The sequence below is a fragment of the Schistocerca americana genome, chromosome 7 (assembly GCF_021461395.2).
Source record: "Schistocerca americana isolate TAMUIC-IGC-003095 chromosome 7, iqSchAmer2.1, whole genome shotgun sequence".
Classification (NCBI taxonomy): Eukaryota; Metazoa; Arthropoda; class Insecta; order Orthoptera; family Acrididae; genus Schistocerca; species Schistocerca americana.
The window spans coordinates 195,920,144-195,936,225 of NC_060125.1; positions in this window are offsets into that span (position 1 = coordinate 195,920,144).

Here is a 16,082-nt window from a genome sequence, read left to right on the forward strand (position 1 = left end):
AAGACAACAACCATCCGCACGAACAGTTTGACGACGTTTGCAGCAGCATGGACTATCAGCACGGAGACCATGGCTGCGGTTACCCTTGACGCTGCATCACAGATAGGAGTGGCTGCGATGGTGTACTCAACGACGAACCTGGGTGCACGAATGGCAAAACGTCATTTTTTCGGATGAATCCAGGTTCTGTTTACAGCATCATGATGGTCGCATCCGTGTTTGGCAACATCGCGGTGAATGCACATTGGAAGCGTGTATTCGTCATTGCCATACTGGCGCATCACCCGGCGTGATGGTGTGGGGTGCCATTGGTTACACGTAACGGTCACCTCTTGTTCGCATTGTTGGCACTCTGAGCAGTGGACGTTACATTTAAGATGTGTTACGACCCGTGGCTCTACCCTTCATTCGAACCCTGCGAAACCCTACATTTCAGCAGGATAATGCACGGCCGCATGTTGCAGTTCCTGTACGGGCCTTTCTGGATACTGAAAATGTTCGACTGCTGCCCTAGCCAGCACTTTCTCCAGATCTCTCACCAATTGAAAACGTCTGGTCAATGGTTCGTCACAATACGCCAGTCATTACTCTTGATGAACTGTGGTATCGTGTTGACGCTGCATGGGCAGCTGTACTTGTACAAGCCATCCAAGCTGTGTTTGATCCAATGCATAGGCGTATCAATGCTGTTATTAGGCCCAGAGGTGGTTGTTCTGGGTACTGATTTCTCAGGACCTATGCACCCAAATTAGATGAAAATTTAATCACATGTCAGTTCTAGTATAATATATTTGTCCAATGAATACCCGTTTATCATCTGCATTTCTTCTTGGTGTAGCAATTTTAATGGCCAGTAGTGTATGTACCAACAGAACAGTTCATAATAGGAGGAGCCTCCATGGCATACAGTCACTGTAAAGAAACTTCTATAGAGACAGAGACTACTGCATAATAGGTGTAAAATAAAGCGTAAGGCTACAGATAGATAGATGCTGAATGACACGCGCTTGGCTGACAAGAGAGCAATGTGTGATATCTTCAATGGCTACTAGAATACTGTGATTTTTCACAGAACCCCCAAAAAAATTTTGTTCATATCTAAGGCTGTTAGTGGCACCAAAGTTAGTGTCTAGTCCCTAGCGAATGAGACAGGAACTAAAATTGAGAGTAGCAAAGCAAAAGCTGAGAAGATTAACTGATTTCAAATATTCCTTTGCAACGGAAAACCCGGGAGAATCGCACCAATTTAATCCTCATACCACTGAAAAGATGACTGAAATAAGTATGAGTGTCAGTGGTGTTGAGAAACGGCTAGAATCGTTAAAACTGAACAAAGCTGCAGGGCCCGATGGATTCCTTCTGATTCTGTATGGAATTTGCGTCTGAGTTAGCCCCTCTTCTAACTATAATCTATTATAGATCCTTCTAACAAAAAACCGCACTCACTTGGAAAAAGGCATATGTCACACCCGTCTGTGGGAAGGGTGGTAGAAGTGATCCACAGAAATGCCGGCCAATGTCCTTGACATCGATTTGTTGCAGAATCTTAGAACATACTATGAGCTCAAACATAATAAGGTATCTTGAACAGAATGACTTCTTCATTTCCATCCAGCCTGGATTTCGAAAACATCGATCATGTGAATCCCAACTCGCATTTTTCTCACAGGGCGTAGTAAAAGCTCTGTATCAAGGCAATCAGTTGGAGGCATTGTTTCTTGATTTCCGAAATGCATTTGACTCGGTATCGCACCTACGCTTATTGTCAAAAATACGATCATATGGGGTATCAAGTGAAATTTGTGACTGGATTGAGGACTTTTTGGTAGAGAGGACACAGCATGTTGCATGAAGAGTCATCACCAGATATAGAAGTAACTTCGAGTGTGCCCCGGGGAAGTGTGTTGGGGTCCTTGCTGTTCACTTTGTATATTAATGATCTTGCAGACAATATTAATAATAAAATCAAACTTTTTGCAGATGATGCAGTTATCTATAATGAAGTACTATCTCAGAGAAGCTGCATAAATATTTAGTCAGATCTTGATAAGATCTCTACGTGGTGCAGAAATTGGCAGCTTGCTCTAAATGTTCAGAAATGGAAACTTGTTCGCTTCAGAAAACGAAAAAATGTAATATTCTTTGATTATAATATCAGTGAATCACTGTTGCAATAGGCCAACTCATACAAATGCTGGATGGTCTATTGCTAGAACACTGTGGAAGTGCAATCAGTCTACAAAAAAGATTGCTTACAAACTACTCGTGCGACCGGTTCTATAATATTGATCAAGTGTGTGGGACCCATACCAGTTAGGACTAACAGGGGTTATTGAATGTGTACAGAGAATGGGAGCACGAATGGTTACATGTTTGTTTAATTCGTGGGAGAGCGTCACAGAGATATTGAAGGAACTGAACTGGTAGACTCTTAGAGACAGATGTAAACTATTCCTAGAAAGTCTATTAATAAAGTTTCAAGAACCGGCCTTAAATAACTACTGTAGGAATACACTTAAGCCCCTTACGTATCGCCCACATAGGGCTCGTGAGGATAAGATTAGAATAACTACTGCAGGCACAGAGGTATTCAAACAGTCATTCTTCCCGCGTTCCACACATAAATGGAAAATGAAGAAACCCTAGTAACTGATACAATGGGACGTATCCTCGGCCCACGCTGCTTTGCAGAATATAGATGTAGCTGCAGATGTAGAAGCGCTGATGTAGAAGTGAAGGGGCGCTGCGCTGCGACACGTGGTCTGGGCGGCAGAGTGGTTGTCTTGCAGATGAAAATCACCGAGATAAGCAAACCGAACGGAGACCGCACCGAGGCACACAATTGCACTAAATATAACTTACAGAACTAATTTACACAGCTCTTCCAGAGGAACACTTCCAAAGACAACGCGACTACCAGCAGTGGACAGAGTCCACCTCAGTGAACATTTCACTGACGAAGAGGTCCACGGTGCACTGAATGCGAGTCCAAGAAGAAGGTCACACGGGATTCTGAATAGAATTCTGGGTTCTTGCGAAAGATACTTTTATACAGATCACCAACGAAATTTCAAGTGGAACATATGTGCCACCACAATTCCTGGAAGACTGAACTACATCTCCGCAAGTCACTGTACGGTGCATGGCGGAGGGCATCTTGTACCACTGGCAGGCATTTCCTTTCCTGTTCCACTCGTAATTAGAGCGAAGGAAAAACGACTATCTATATGCCTCTGTACGAGACCCTGTTTTGCTCTTATTTTCACTCCTTGGTCGTCACGCGAAATGTAAGTTGACGGCGGTAGAATCGTTCGGCAATCAGCTTCAAATGCCGGTTCTCTAGACTTTCTCAATAGTGTTGCTCGAAAAGAACGTCGCCTTCCCTCTAGCGATTCCCATTTCAGTTCCAGACGCATCTCCATAATACTTGAGTGTTACTTGGAGCCTACTGGTAACAAATCTAGAAACCCACCTTCGAATTGCTTCGATGTCTTCCTTTAATCTGACATGATCACGAGGCACACTAGTGTCCTATATGCGATCTCCTTTACGGATGAACCACACTTTCCTAAAATTCTCCCAGTCAGTTGAAGTCGACCATTCGTCTTCCATCCCGCAATCCTCAAGGGCTCGTTTTATTTCATATCGCTTTGTAACGTTACGCCCAGATCTTTAATCGACGTGACTGTGTCAAAGCAGCACATCACTAATGCCGTAATCGAACATGACAGGTTTGTTTTCCCTACTCTTCTACATTAACTTACATTTTCTATATTTAGAGCCAGCTCCCATTCATCACACCAACTAAACATTTTGTTTAAGTCATCTTGTATACTCGTAATGTCACTGACCGACGGCATCTTTCCGTACACCACGGTGAACAATCGCAGTTTGTTGCCAATCCTGTCCACCGTATATTCATGTATGTAGAAAATAATAGTGCAACTATCATATTTCCCTCGCGAGCTCCTGGCGGTACTTTCGTCTGTGACGAGGAAAATGTATAGGGTTCTGTTACTTTATTAGACTTCGAGCCACTTATATATCTGGGAACTTATTCCGTAAGCTCGTACCTCTATTAACAGTCTGTAGTGGAGCACCGAGCCAAATGCTTTTCGGAAATCTAGGAATATGAACTCTGCCTGTTGCCCTTCATTCATAGTTCTCAGTGTATCATGTGAGAAAAGGGCAAGCGCTCAGTTTCGCACGAGCTATGATTTCTAAAACCGTGCTCATTCGGAGAAAGAAACTTTTCCGTCTCAAGGAAATTTTTTGTATTCGAACTGAGATATGTTCACGAATTCTGCAGCAAACCGACGTTAAGTATATTGGTCTGCAATTTTTAGGGTCAGTTCCTTTACCCTTCTTACATACACGAGTCACCTGCGCTTTTTTCCAGTCGCTTGATACTTTGCGTTTGGCGAGATATTCGCGATAAATGCAAGCTAAGTAAGGGACAATGCCCTAGAGAAATCTTTGTAAAACCGGTCTGGGACTCCATTCGGACCTGGCAATTTATTTGCTTTTCAACTATTTCAGTTGTTTCTCTATAGGGGGATGCTTAACATTTCACTATGTCCACCATACTGGAGACTACGCGATGGTCAAATGATCTTACGTTTGTACGACCTTCCTGCGTGAATCATTTCTTAAATTCGAGATTTAGAACTACGGCTTTCCTTTTGCTATCTTATACTGCCACACCACACTGCTTAACGAGTGGCTGGGTAGTAGACTTATACTCGTTAAGCGGTTTTGTACAGCACCAGAATTCTTTCGGGTTGTCAGCAAGATCTTTCGCTATGGTATGACGGTGATATTTGTTACATGCTTCGCAGACTGATCTTTTTGCAGACGTAAGATCTCGACTAACCTTTGCCTGTCGTCATTTGCGCATTCCCTTTTGAACCGAGAGTGTAATAGAGCATGATTCCTCAGCATTTTTTGAATTTCGTTGTTAATCGACGGTGAGTCTCTTTCGTCCTTAATCGACTTCCTCGGCACATACTTATCGAGAGGCCGGCCGGTGTGACCGAGCGGTTCTAGGCGTTTCAGTCTGGAACCGCGCGACCGCTACGGTCGCAGGTTCGAATCCTGTTTCGGGCATGGATGTGTGTGATATCCTTAGGTTAGTTAGGTTTAAGTAGTTCTAAGTTCTAGGGGACTGATGACCTCAGAAGTTAAGTCCCATAGTGCTCAGAGCCATTTGAACAATTTTGAACTTCTCCAGAGGACTATTTCAGTCCGTTTAAACTTTGCCTATTGTTCCTCTACGTCCATCACACTGGAACTATATTACGTAAGTTCATCGTTTAAGAGGGGTTTTAACAACTGCTTATCTGCTCTTTCTAGCAGAAATAATCTTGTAGCCTTCTTGATTGATTTATTAACTTTAGAAGCATAGTCGCTATGATAACATGATCATCAATCCCTGTCTCTATACTGACGTGACGGTAAGGTCAGGTCTACTTGTAGCTACAAGGTCTAAAATATTTCCATTACATGTGGGTTGTCGAACTGGCTGCTGAAGACAGTTTTCGGAAAACGTGTTCAAAAATACTTTGCAAGACTGTCTGTACCCCTTGCAGTGAATCCATAGTCGGCCCAGACTATACTCGGTAGGTTAAAGTCACCTCCAACTAAACCGAGTGAGGTGGCGCAGTGGTTAGCACACTGAACTCGCATTCGGGAGGACGATGGTTCAATCTCGCGTCCGATCATCCTGATTTAGGTTTCACGTGATTTCCCTAAATCGCTTCAGGCAAATGCCATGATGGTTCCTTTGACAGGGCACGGCCGACTTCCTTCCCCATTCTTCTCTAATCCGATGAGACCGATGACCTCGCTGTTTGGTTTCTTCCCTCCAAACCAACCCAACCCTCCAACTAATACTGCACGATCCTGTTATATCCACGCTAGTGACCATAGACTTTCTTTGAATGGCTGTAAAACTGCCACTGCGAAATCAGGTACCCAGTAAAACTTTATTTCATCTTTACCTATTACAAGCGACCAGATAACTTAACTGTCACACTCAAATTTGACCTTACTAGATACAATATTTTTTTCAGCTGCAATGAAGACACCTCTCCTATGTCGTCTGATTTGTCCTTCCGATATACGTTCTCTGAATCACTACCAGTCCCAGAGCTTTCCTCCTCGGGTTCCAGACAGCTCTTGGCACCGACAATAATCTGAGGGTGAAAAGCTTTCCTGGAGAGCAATTACTTCGTTATGATTACCTCGACTATTTGCTGACAAAATTCTGACAGTCGAATGTCATTACTTTGAACTTGTTCTGATTTCGCTATCTGCGTGTTGTGTGACGAGCGTTCATCAGAGTACCTAAAACTACTGTCTAGCCTAAAAAAACGGAATGTGCACACCACAGGTACTGTCTGCCCGACTAGCTACTTTCTTCGTATGGTGCATCCCTGACCTATTAAGGGCCGAGCTACAATTCCTTATCGGATAACGCACGTCCAAAAATGTGCAGCCAAGTCCGTCACAGAGTCTAACTGTCCTTATCCCAAAAGTCTGAAGAAATACATAATCGAAAATCTTCGGTCCAACGAACTTCCGAACTGCAACTATGAAACTGTAGCCCGATGCTTTGTCGGACGCTTCGAGACAGTAATGAACAAAACTGTTATCATGCTGTACTGGTGAAGCAACAGCTCCCACACTACCACAGCAATAATATTAAGCCGCTTCAAAAAAGGCATTCGTCAGAGTAAGCCATGGATATCTTAGGACAGTTACGGACGCTCTTGGATCAGAGAATAAGTTTACGACTGCGATCTTTAAGCGACTGACAAATTCTGGAGTGACCATCAACGGAGAAACTACAGATACATTTACAATCAAGAGAAAAGAAGACACTGTTCGTCACACCGTTCGACCAGTTACTACGCTAAATCTCGTCATCTTGGCCGTGTATTATAGTGGAAAACTCACGAAAAAGTTGTAAAGCTTGCGGAGATGATCTAGCGATATTTATTACACTCATCTACATCTATATAGATATTGCAAAAAGCACAGTACGGTGCGTGGCGGAGGATATCCCGTACCACCACTTGTCATTTCCTTTACTGTTCCATCTGCAAATAGAGCGAGGGAAAACCGACTGCCTATATTCCTCCATATGAGCTCTAATTTCTCGTAACTTATTTTCGTGGTGCTTATGCGCAGTGTATGTTGGCGGCAGTAGAATCGTTCGGCAGTCAGCTTTAAATGCCGGTTGTCTATATTTTCTCAATTGTATTTCTCGAAAAGAACGTCACCTTTCCTCAGGGGATTCCCGTCTGAGGTCCCAAAGCATTTCCGTAACACTTACGTGTTGTTCGCACCTAGGTGGCCCGCCTTTGAATTACTTCGATGTCTTCCTTCAGTCCGACCTGGTACGGATACCAAACATTCGAGCAGTACTCAAGAATAGGTCGCACCAACGCCCTATGTGCGGTCTCGTTTACACGTGAACCACTCTTTTCTAAAATTCTCCCAACAAATCGAAGTCGACCATTCGCCTTCTCTACCAAAGTTCTCACATGCTCGTTCCATTTAACATCGCTTTGCAGCGTTACGCCCAGATATTTAAACGACTCAAATGTGTCAAGCAGGGCACAGCTTTTATTTCCTACTCATCCGCACTAACTTACATTATTCGACATTTAGGGCTAACTGTCATTCATCACACTAACTTGAAATTTTTTCCAAGTCATCTCGTATCCTGCTTAGAGTCACTCACCTTCGACACCTTACCATACACCACGGCGTCATGAGCAAACAACCGCAGATTGCTGCCCACCATGTCCGCCAAGTGAGTTATGTGTATAGAGATGAACAGCAGTCCTCTCACACTTCCTTGGGGCACGCCTAACGATTCCTTTGTGTGTGATGAGCACTCGCCGTCGAGGACAACATACTGGGTTCTGTTATTTAAGAAGTCTTCAAGCCACTAACATATCTGTTATATTCCATACGATCGACCTTCGTTAACAGCCTGCAAGGGGCACCGTGTCAGATGCTTTCCGGAAATCTACTGAATCGTGAACATAAGCTTCTCAGTCACAATAAAGTTCATTATATTCGAACTGAGAATATGTTCAAGGATTCTGCAGCAAACAGAATACTCAACTTCAACCTCAATAGAGACAACATTTTTGTCAACTGCAATGAACACTCCACTTCCTATGGCCACTAAACTGTCTTTCTTATATACGTTCCACGATTCGCTAAATACCTCAGAGCTTTTCCCTTCGGGCTTCAGCCAGCTCTCGGTGCCAAGAGTAATTTGAGGCGAAAAGTTTCCTGGAGGGCAGTAAAGTCGGGATCTATATTAAGAATACATCGACAGTTTACTGATAAAATTATGGGCCGGCCGTGGTGGCCAATCGGTTCTAGGCGCTACAGTCTGGAACCGCGCGACCTCTACGGTCGCAGGTTCGAATCCTGCCTAGGCCATGGATGTGTGTGATGTCCTTAGGTTAGTTAGGTGTAAGTAGTTCTAAGTTCTAGGGGACTGATGACCTCAGAAATTAAGTCCCATAGTGCTCAGAGCCGTTTTGATAAAATTATGACAGCTGAAGGGTCTTTGTTCTGAACGCCGTTGACTTCCCTGGTGGCAAATCGCCTGAAGAGTGTTCATCATAGTACCTCAAAGTACTGCCTAGCCTAAGAAACCTGTACTCTCCACAAGTACTCTGCTACCCGAGTAGCTACTTCCTTTGTTTAGTGCAACCCTGGCCAATCAAGGGGACTCCTACAAATCCCCAGCCGACACCGTCAGAGTCGACTGAGCCTTTGGCTGGGACCATCCACTCGGCTCCAAATCAAAGGACCCCGATCAACTCTGGGAACGATACTGCAAATTGTGATCTCTGCTTGCGCTCCGCACCCGAGGCCAGCAGTCTTCACCGTCTCGCCGGCAGCCTGTCCAAACTGAGGATCGCCTCAGAACCCATGCAACAGGTGTCGTCGGTGCCGACCTGAGCCACAACATGCAGACAACTGCAGCCTGAACGCTCGACAATCACAGGCAAGGCTGCCTTCATATCTCGGATGAGACATACCGAATGCACATTGGCTTTCTTTCCAGCCCTGAAGGCTATCTGCCCAACGGGCTCCATAATAGGCATAACTAGTAGACCCCTCCCCCCGTGTGCCTGCTCGGACCCTGCTGAAGGAGTGGCCACCTGTCAACTCCTAGAGCGAATGGGCGAGACCAGACGGCCTGTCTCCCACACTGGTCCTCCACCTCGAGCGACGCGAACGCGTTACCACCTGCCGCTCACCTTGCTGTGAGGGCGAAAACACCGCTATGGGTGCACGAGGAGGTGTCTTGGAAGGAGATGCCGTGGGCAAAACAAGCGACATCTGAGGTGTCCCAGGCGATGCACCAAATTCTCTGCCAGCGCTACACCCTGAGGCTGGGGCTTGAAGGGACTGACCGCATCCAAAAGCACATTCAGTTGCTCGCGAACTACGGCCAGCTCCTCCTGCGTCCGCACACAGTATGCACACATCCTAGCCATCCCAGCAAGACTAACTGAAGAAGTATGTGTCAGTAATGGACGCTGATGTACAGGGTGATTCAAAAAGAATACCACAACTTAAAAAATGTGTATTTAATGAAAGAAACATAATATAACCATCTGTTATACATCATTACAAAGAGTATTTAAAAAGGTTTTTTTTTCACTCAAAAACAAGTTCAGAGATGTTCAATATGGCCCCCTCCAGACACACGAGCAATATCAACCCGATACTCCAACTCGTTCCACACTCTCTGTAGCATATCAGGCGTAACAGTTTGGATAGCTGCTGTTATTTCTCGTTTCAAATCATCAATGGTGGCTGGGAGAGGTGGCCAGAACACCATATCCTTAACATACCCCCATAAGAAAAAATCGCAGGGGGTAAGATCAGGGCTTCTTGGAGGCCAGTGATGAAGTGCTCTGTCACGGGCTGCCTGGCGGCCGATCCATCGCCTCGGGTAGTTGACGTTCAGGTAGTTACGGACAGATAAGTGCCAATGTGGTGGCGCTCCATCCTGCTGAAATATGAATTGTTGTGCTTCTTGTTCGAGCTGAGGGAACAGCCAATTCTCTAACATCTCCAGATACTGTAGTCCAGTTACAGTAGCACCTTCGAAGAAAAAGGGACCAAAAACCTTATTGGCTGAAATGGGACAGAAAACGTTCACCTTAGGCGAGTCACGTTCATACTGAGTTGTTTCCCGCGGATTCTCAGTGCCCCATATACAGACATTGTGACGGTTGACTTTCCCATTGAAACGAAAGATTCATCTGTTTCCATTTGAGCAAGGATAAAATCACAGAAATCGATTCTTTTAATCTTATCAACTGCAGACAGTGCTTGAACCAATTTCAGACGATAAGGTTTCATAACTAACCTTTTTCGTAGGACTCTCCATGCAGTTGATTGTGGAATTTGCAGCTCTCTGCTAGCTCTGCGAGTCGATTTTCCTGGGCTGCGAACAAATGCTTGCTGGATGCGTGCTACATTTTCATCACTCGTTCTCGGCCGTCCAGAACTTTTCCCTTTGCACAAACACCCATTCTGTGTAAACTGTTTATACCAACGTTTAATACACCACCTACCAGGAGGTTTAACACCGTACTTCGTTCGAAATGCACGCTGAACAACTGTTGTCGATTCACTTCTGCCGTACTCAATAACACAAAAAGCTTTCTGTTGAGCGGTCGCCATCGTAGCATCAACTGACGCTGACGCCTAGTCAACAGCGCCTCAAGTGAACAAATGTACAACTAAATGAAACTTTATAGCTCCCTTAATTCGCCGACAGATAGTGCTTAGCTCTGCCTTATGTCGCAGAGTTTTAAATTCCTAAAGTTGTGGTATTCTTTTTGAATCACCCTGTATTAATGAGCTATGTAGCTGGCTATTTAGTGAGCAACTATTGCGCTACAGACTGAATGAATTTATCCTTTGAAAAACGCGAGATTAATCCTCTTAAACAGAGAAATACGCACGAAATTTAATTTATATACTACGAGGAAAACACAGAAAAAAATGAACGCTTACCTTGCCGCTCTGTAGACGTTTATCAGCCAACAGCTGGAGACTGACTGTCCAAGACTTGGACAATGTAAAGAATGATTTCAGTCCATACGGAAGAACATCTGACGCAATAATAGACCTTACGAAAACTGTGCTGGTAGCTATAGACCAAACATAAGACAATGGCCTGATCGATTTTATGCCAAATTGTGCTGGTCTGCTGATACATGGGACATGCTAAGTCACAAAAAACAGCCAGTCCAGTCCGACAGAGGCCCTGTTGAACAAATGCAGACCAGAGTTCGCGACAGTATCCACAGGCCACAAGACGATTCCATCTACACTCGTCTAAACGCGACAATAGTACATGCAGAAAAGCTACAAACATGAAGTGCCCTCAATCCCAGACAAAAGGCTGCAAAAAATTTCGCTATCAGAGGTAACCTAGTCAAGAAAACCGTTGAGTCAAAGTTTCTGCAGTTCTGTAGAACGTCGTATGATATAACGTCGCGGTGCAATTACTACCACAAGAAGTGCGCAACTCGTGGTGGAAGGTTCTTCACAGGACGATCTCGACCGATGAATAACGCAGGCATATACCTCATCCTGACAGACGTCTGCAACCCAAGTAGTGAACTACACTGAAGCGCCAAAGAAACTGGATAGGCATGTGTATTCAAATACAGAGATATGTAAACAGGCAGAATTCGGCGCTGTAGTCGGCAACATCTATACAAGACAAGTGTCTGGCGCAGTTTTTAGATCTATTAATGCTGCTACAACGGCAGATTATCAAGATTTAAGAATGTTTGAACGTGGTTTTACAGTCGTCGCACGAGCGATGGGACACAACATCTCCGAGGTAGCGATGAAGTGTCGATTTTCCCGTACGAGCATTTCACGAGTGTACCGTGAAAATCAGGAATCTAGTAACACATCAAATCTCTGACATCGCTGCGTCCGGAAAAAAGATCCTGCAAGAACGAGACCAACGACGACTGAAGAGAATCTTTCAACGTGACGGAATTGCAACCCTTCCTCAAACTGCTGCAGATTTCAATGTTGGCCCATCAACAAGTGTCAACGAGCGAATCATTCAATGAAACATCGTCGGTACGGGCTTTCAGAGACGAAGGTTCACTCGTGTTCCCTTGATGACTGCACGACAAAAAGCTCTATGCCTCCCCTGTGCCCGTCAACACCGACATTGGACTGTTGATGACTGGAAACATGTTGCCTGGTCGGATTTGTCTCGTTCAAATTATATTGAGAGAATGGACGTGTACGGGTATGGAGATAACCTCACGAATCCATGGACCCTGCATGTCAGCAGTGGGTTGTTCAAGCTGGTGGAGGCTCTGTAATTTGAACATATCTGGGATGCCTTGCAACGTGCTGTTAAGAAGAGATCCCCACCCTTCGTACTCTTACGGATTTATAGACAGCCCTGCAGGATTCATGTTGTCAGTTCGCTCCAGCACTACTTCAACCATTAGTCGCGTCCGTGCCAAGTCGTGTTGCGGCACTTCTGCGTGCTCACGGGCGCCCCACGCGATGTTAGGCAGGTGTACCGGTTTCTTTTGCTCTTCACTGTATCAACACTGGAGCAATGAATTTTGTATCGAACGTATAATTCTTCCTCCCTCTTTAGTGAATGATTAAATGTTATTCATTAAAAAAAAAGAAAAAAGAGAAAGAGAGAGAGAGAGAGAGAGAGAAAAGAAGAAGAAGAAAATGCAATTTCCTCGGGGGACGAATTTTCTCGCTATCAGCATAATCTCTAATTATTAGTGCGCTACTAATAAAATGATGCATTACCGTAGAAAGTAATATAGGTATTGCAACGCTGCATCGCTGTATTAGTGAAATCAACGTCGTCCTCTGCTCCGGATTACAGCTCTGAAACTCCACTCAGAAACAAGGGTAGGTACAGGAAACAGTAATAACGCTATACTACATGTATCATATAATCTCTTTGATTTTTCCAGCGATTCGTTGTCATCTCGTTGACATAATGTGTTCAACTGTTGGTCCGCATCTTCTGAATATGATATTGTGACGGCGTAATTCGACGTTTTTATCGAGTGTTCAGTGAGACTAAGCGTCGAAATATCGTGTTGGGATGACACGGACCATCAGAAAAACACCTAATCTCAACATGATGACACATTATATCTTGTTCAAATCAAATGTAAGGAATCTAGGTAGCACAACAGCATCACCTTCTGCTATCCGTGCAGACAGATAAAGAGTCTAGGGAAAATTGAAGTGGCAAGAAGTAAGCCGGGAGACACAAATGTTTTCAGACAAAAACATAACAAAAATATTACAGTTAATATCGTTTTGTCGTATCTGGTACTTTGGGAGGCCATAGGTTTATTTTTCTCAATTTTTCCATGTCCTGTTATACATTATCGCAGCCGTTTGGCAAATTAGTACACTAACACTCAGCCTAGTAAACAGAGCCACGCCGAGCCCTTCCGCCTCAAGAAGAACCACGGCACCAGACGTCAAGGTATCCCATGCACGCAAGGCAGCCACCGCATGGATAGTCACCCTCGCAGCGCACTCCATCTTCCAACTGTGACGTACAAAGAAATCACAATTCCTACCTTATCTATGGGAGCAACATAGAAAACCAAGGAAAACACCAAAGTATAAATAAATATGTATAAACTTCGTAATCACTGCATCAGCAACTAGGTCAGCCAACAAACTGTCTGACAACAAGGCCAAACCGGCAGGCTCCTTTTAGCATCAAGATGGAGTAATACAACGCGTCAAGGCCTGAGAAGAAAGCTTTGGCGGCCAAACGAACGAGGCAGCCCTCTGCACGGAGTCAAATGGTTCAAATGGCTCTGAGCACTATGGGACTTTAATCCGAGGTCATCAGTCCCCTAGAACTTAGAACGACTTAAACCTAACTAACCTAAGGACATCACACACATCCATACCCGAGGAAGATTCGAACCAGCGACCGTAGCAGTCGCACGGTTCCGGACTGATGCGCCTAGAACTGCTCGCCACCGCGGCCGGCTGTACGGAGTCGACTTCCAGCAACGCCCAGCCACAAAAAAAAAATCGCCAGTTGCGTATTGTACGAGTGACAAGGATTTTGAATATTGAAACTGAAAGGCAGGCCATGAATTAATGGGGAATGCTTTTTACGCTGAATTAACTATCTAATTTCACGAGATTATCATAACATTTTTTAAGAAGAAGGTGCTGATGCGGCAACTGGCGGTCGTGGACCTTGCAGCTAGGCTGGCGCTGGCTGACAATGCCTACAGACCGCCCACAGCGCTGGGCAGCTCCGAACTCCGGACCTCGGCGTACGAGTGGCGGGCCCCTGTTGATGACAGTTGTCCAACGGCTGCTGGATCTTCACCTGCTTGGCGGCCGTCTGGGTATGGCTGCCAGCTCAAATGTGCCTCGCGGCAGCACCAATGTGTATATACGACCTAAGGAAAAAAAATAAAAAAATGACGCACCACGAAGGAATTACCCGAATGGGACGGATGTCGGTAGTTCGTTTCAAAATTCTTCGGTTTCTGAGATATTTTCTCAACTGGCAAAGTAGACAGTAACATTTGTGATGTATTTATACATCATTACCATTAGCATACATACACAAACTGAATAATATGCAACCTCATGTCTTATATACATATGATAGGAGGAGTGCTAATTAATATATTTTTTGTAGCGGATTGGTCATTGTGATTGAACCTGTAAAAGCAACATAATCTTTACAGAATTAAGTTTTTACCACAACTCAACAAGCAACAAACCTATCATGAGGTACACAAAATGAATACTGGTTAAACGATAGGTGAAACTATCAATACAAATTCGTTTCAATGTAATATGAAACTATACTTTTACCCCTCTGTGCATTAAAAATGCCGCGTTTCTTGAATTACCTACATATAATTAATAAATAAACACCACTTTTACCATTGCCCATACATAGGCAAAAGCTAATAAATAGGCACAGATTGTTACTGCATAACACCCATGTTTGAAGACACTGGTACCGCGTTCTTAACGCATTACATTTAATATTCACAAACTACTACAGAAGTTATGAGCCTACTTTTCTATAGCTGTGAAATGATACACTTCATCTTTTCCATTATGTGGGAAGAAAATGCTAAATACCTCAATACACTACTATTCGGTACATTGCGTACATGCATTTTATAAGAAATATTGTAAAAAGTGGCGTGATTAAGTTAACCACCCAAAAGGTAAACATTGCTGAATCCTCAGAGTTGGGGGACACATGACAGACGATTCAGCTATTATGCAGTATCTCTAGTAACGCAGTATGCCTGCTTAGCTGGGTGGTAAAGTGCTCGCCTCCCATGTAAGCGTGCTCGGGTTCCATTCCCGGATGGGTTGGAGATTTTCTTGGAGACTGGGCGTTGTCTTGTGCTCCTTATCATTTCATCCTCATCGCGGCACGTAAGTCGCCCAATGTGGCGTCCACTGAAATAACACTTGTATTTGGCGGCCGAACGTCCCCGGATGGGGCCTCCCGGCCAACGATGCCACACGCTCATTTCCATTTTCTAGTACCGCAGATGACGTCACCGCAGCAGGCGGTAATAGCGGCAACGCTACCTTCCTCCCTCCCCCCCTTTCTCAACCCGCCCCCCCCCCCCCCCGCAGCGTTGCCGCGACTCTCCAGAACACGGCTGCCGCTGGCGCTAGGGGCGACCTCCCTATGCTGTTCACCTCGCTGTCTGTGTAGTAGTCAGCAAAGTTTCGCACCATAAAGCCCGTCCCACACGGGGTAAGGTTCTCCAAAAGTTTGCTAGATGTTGCGTATGACTTCATGTAGGTAGGTGGGGCTGACAAGGCTACTTTGCTTGCTCATTCGCCGCAGAAGCTTGCAAGCTGGCTTGACTCAGTGAACGGCAGGTCATGTGATCCGCCAGAAATGCAATGTTTCTCAAACGACTGTAAAGAAACTACTCGTTAAAAAAATTTCATTGTCACACATCTTTTAGCTTTTTCAGCTTCATGATGAACTC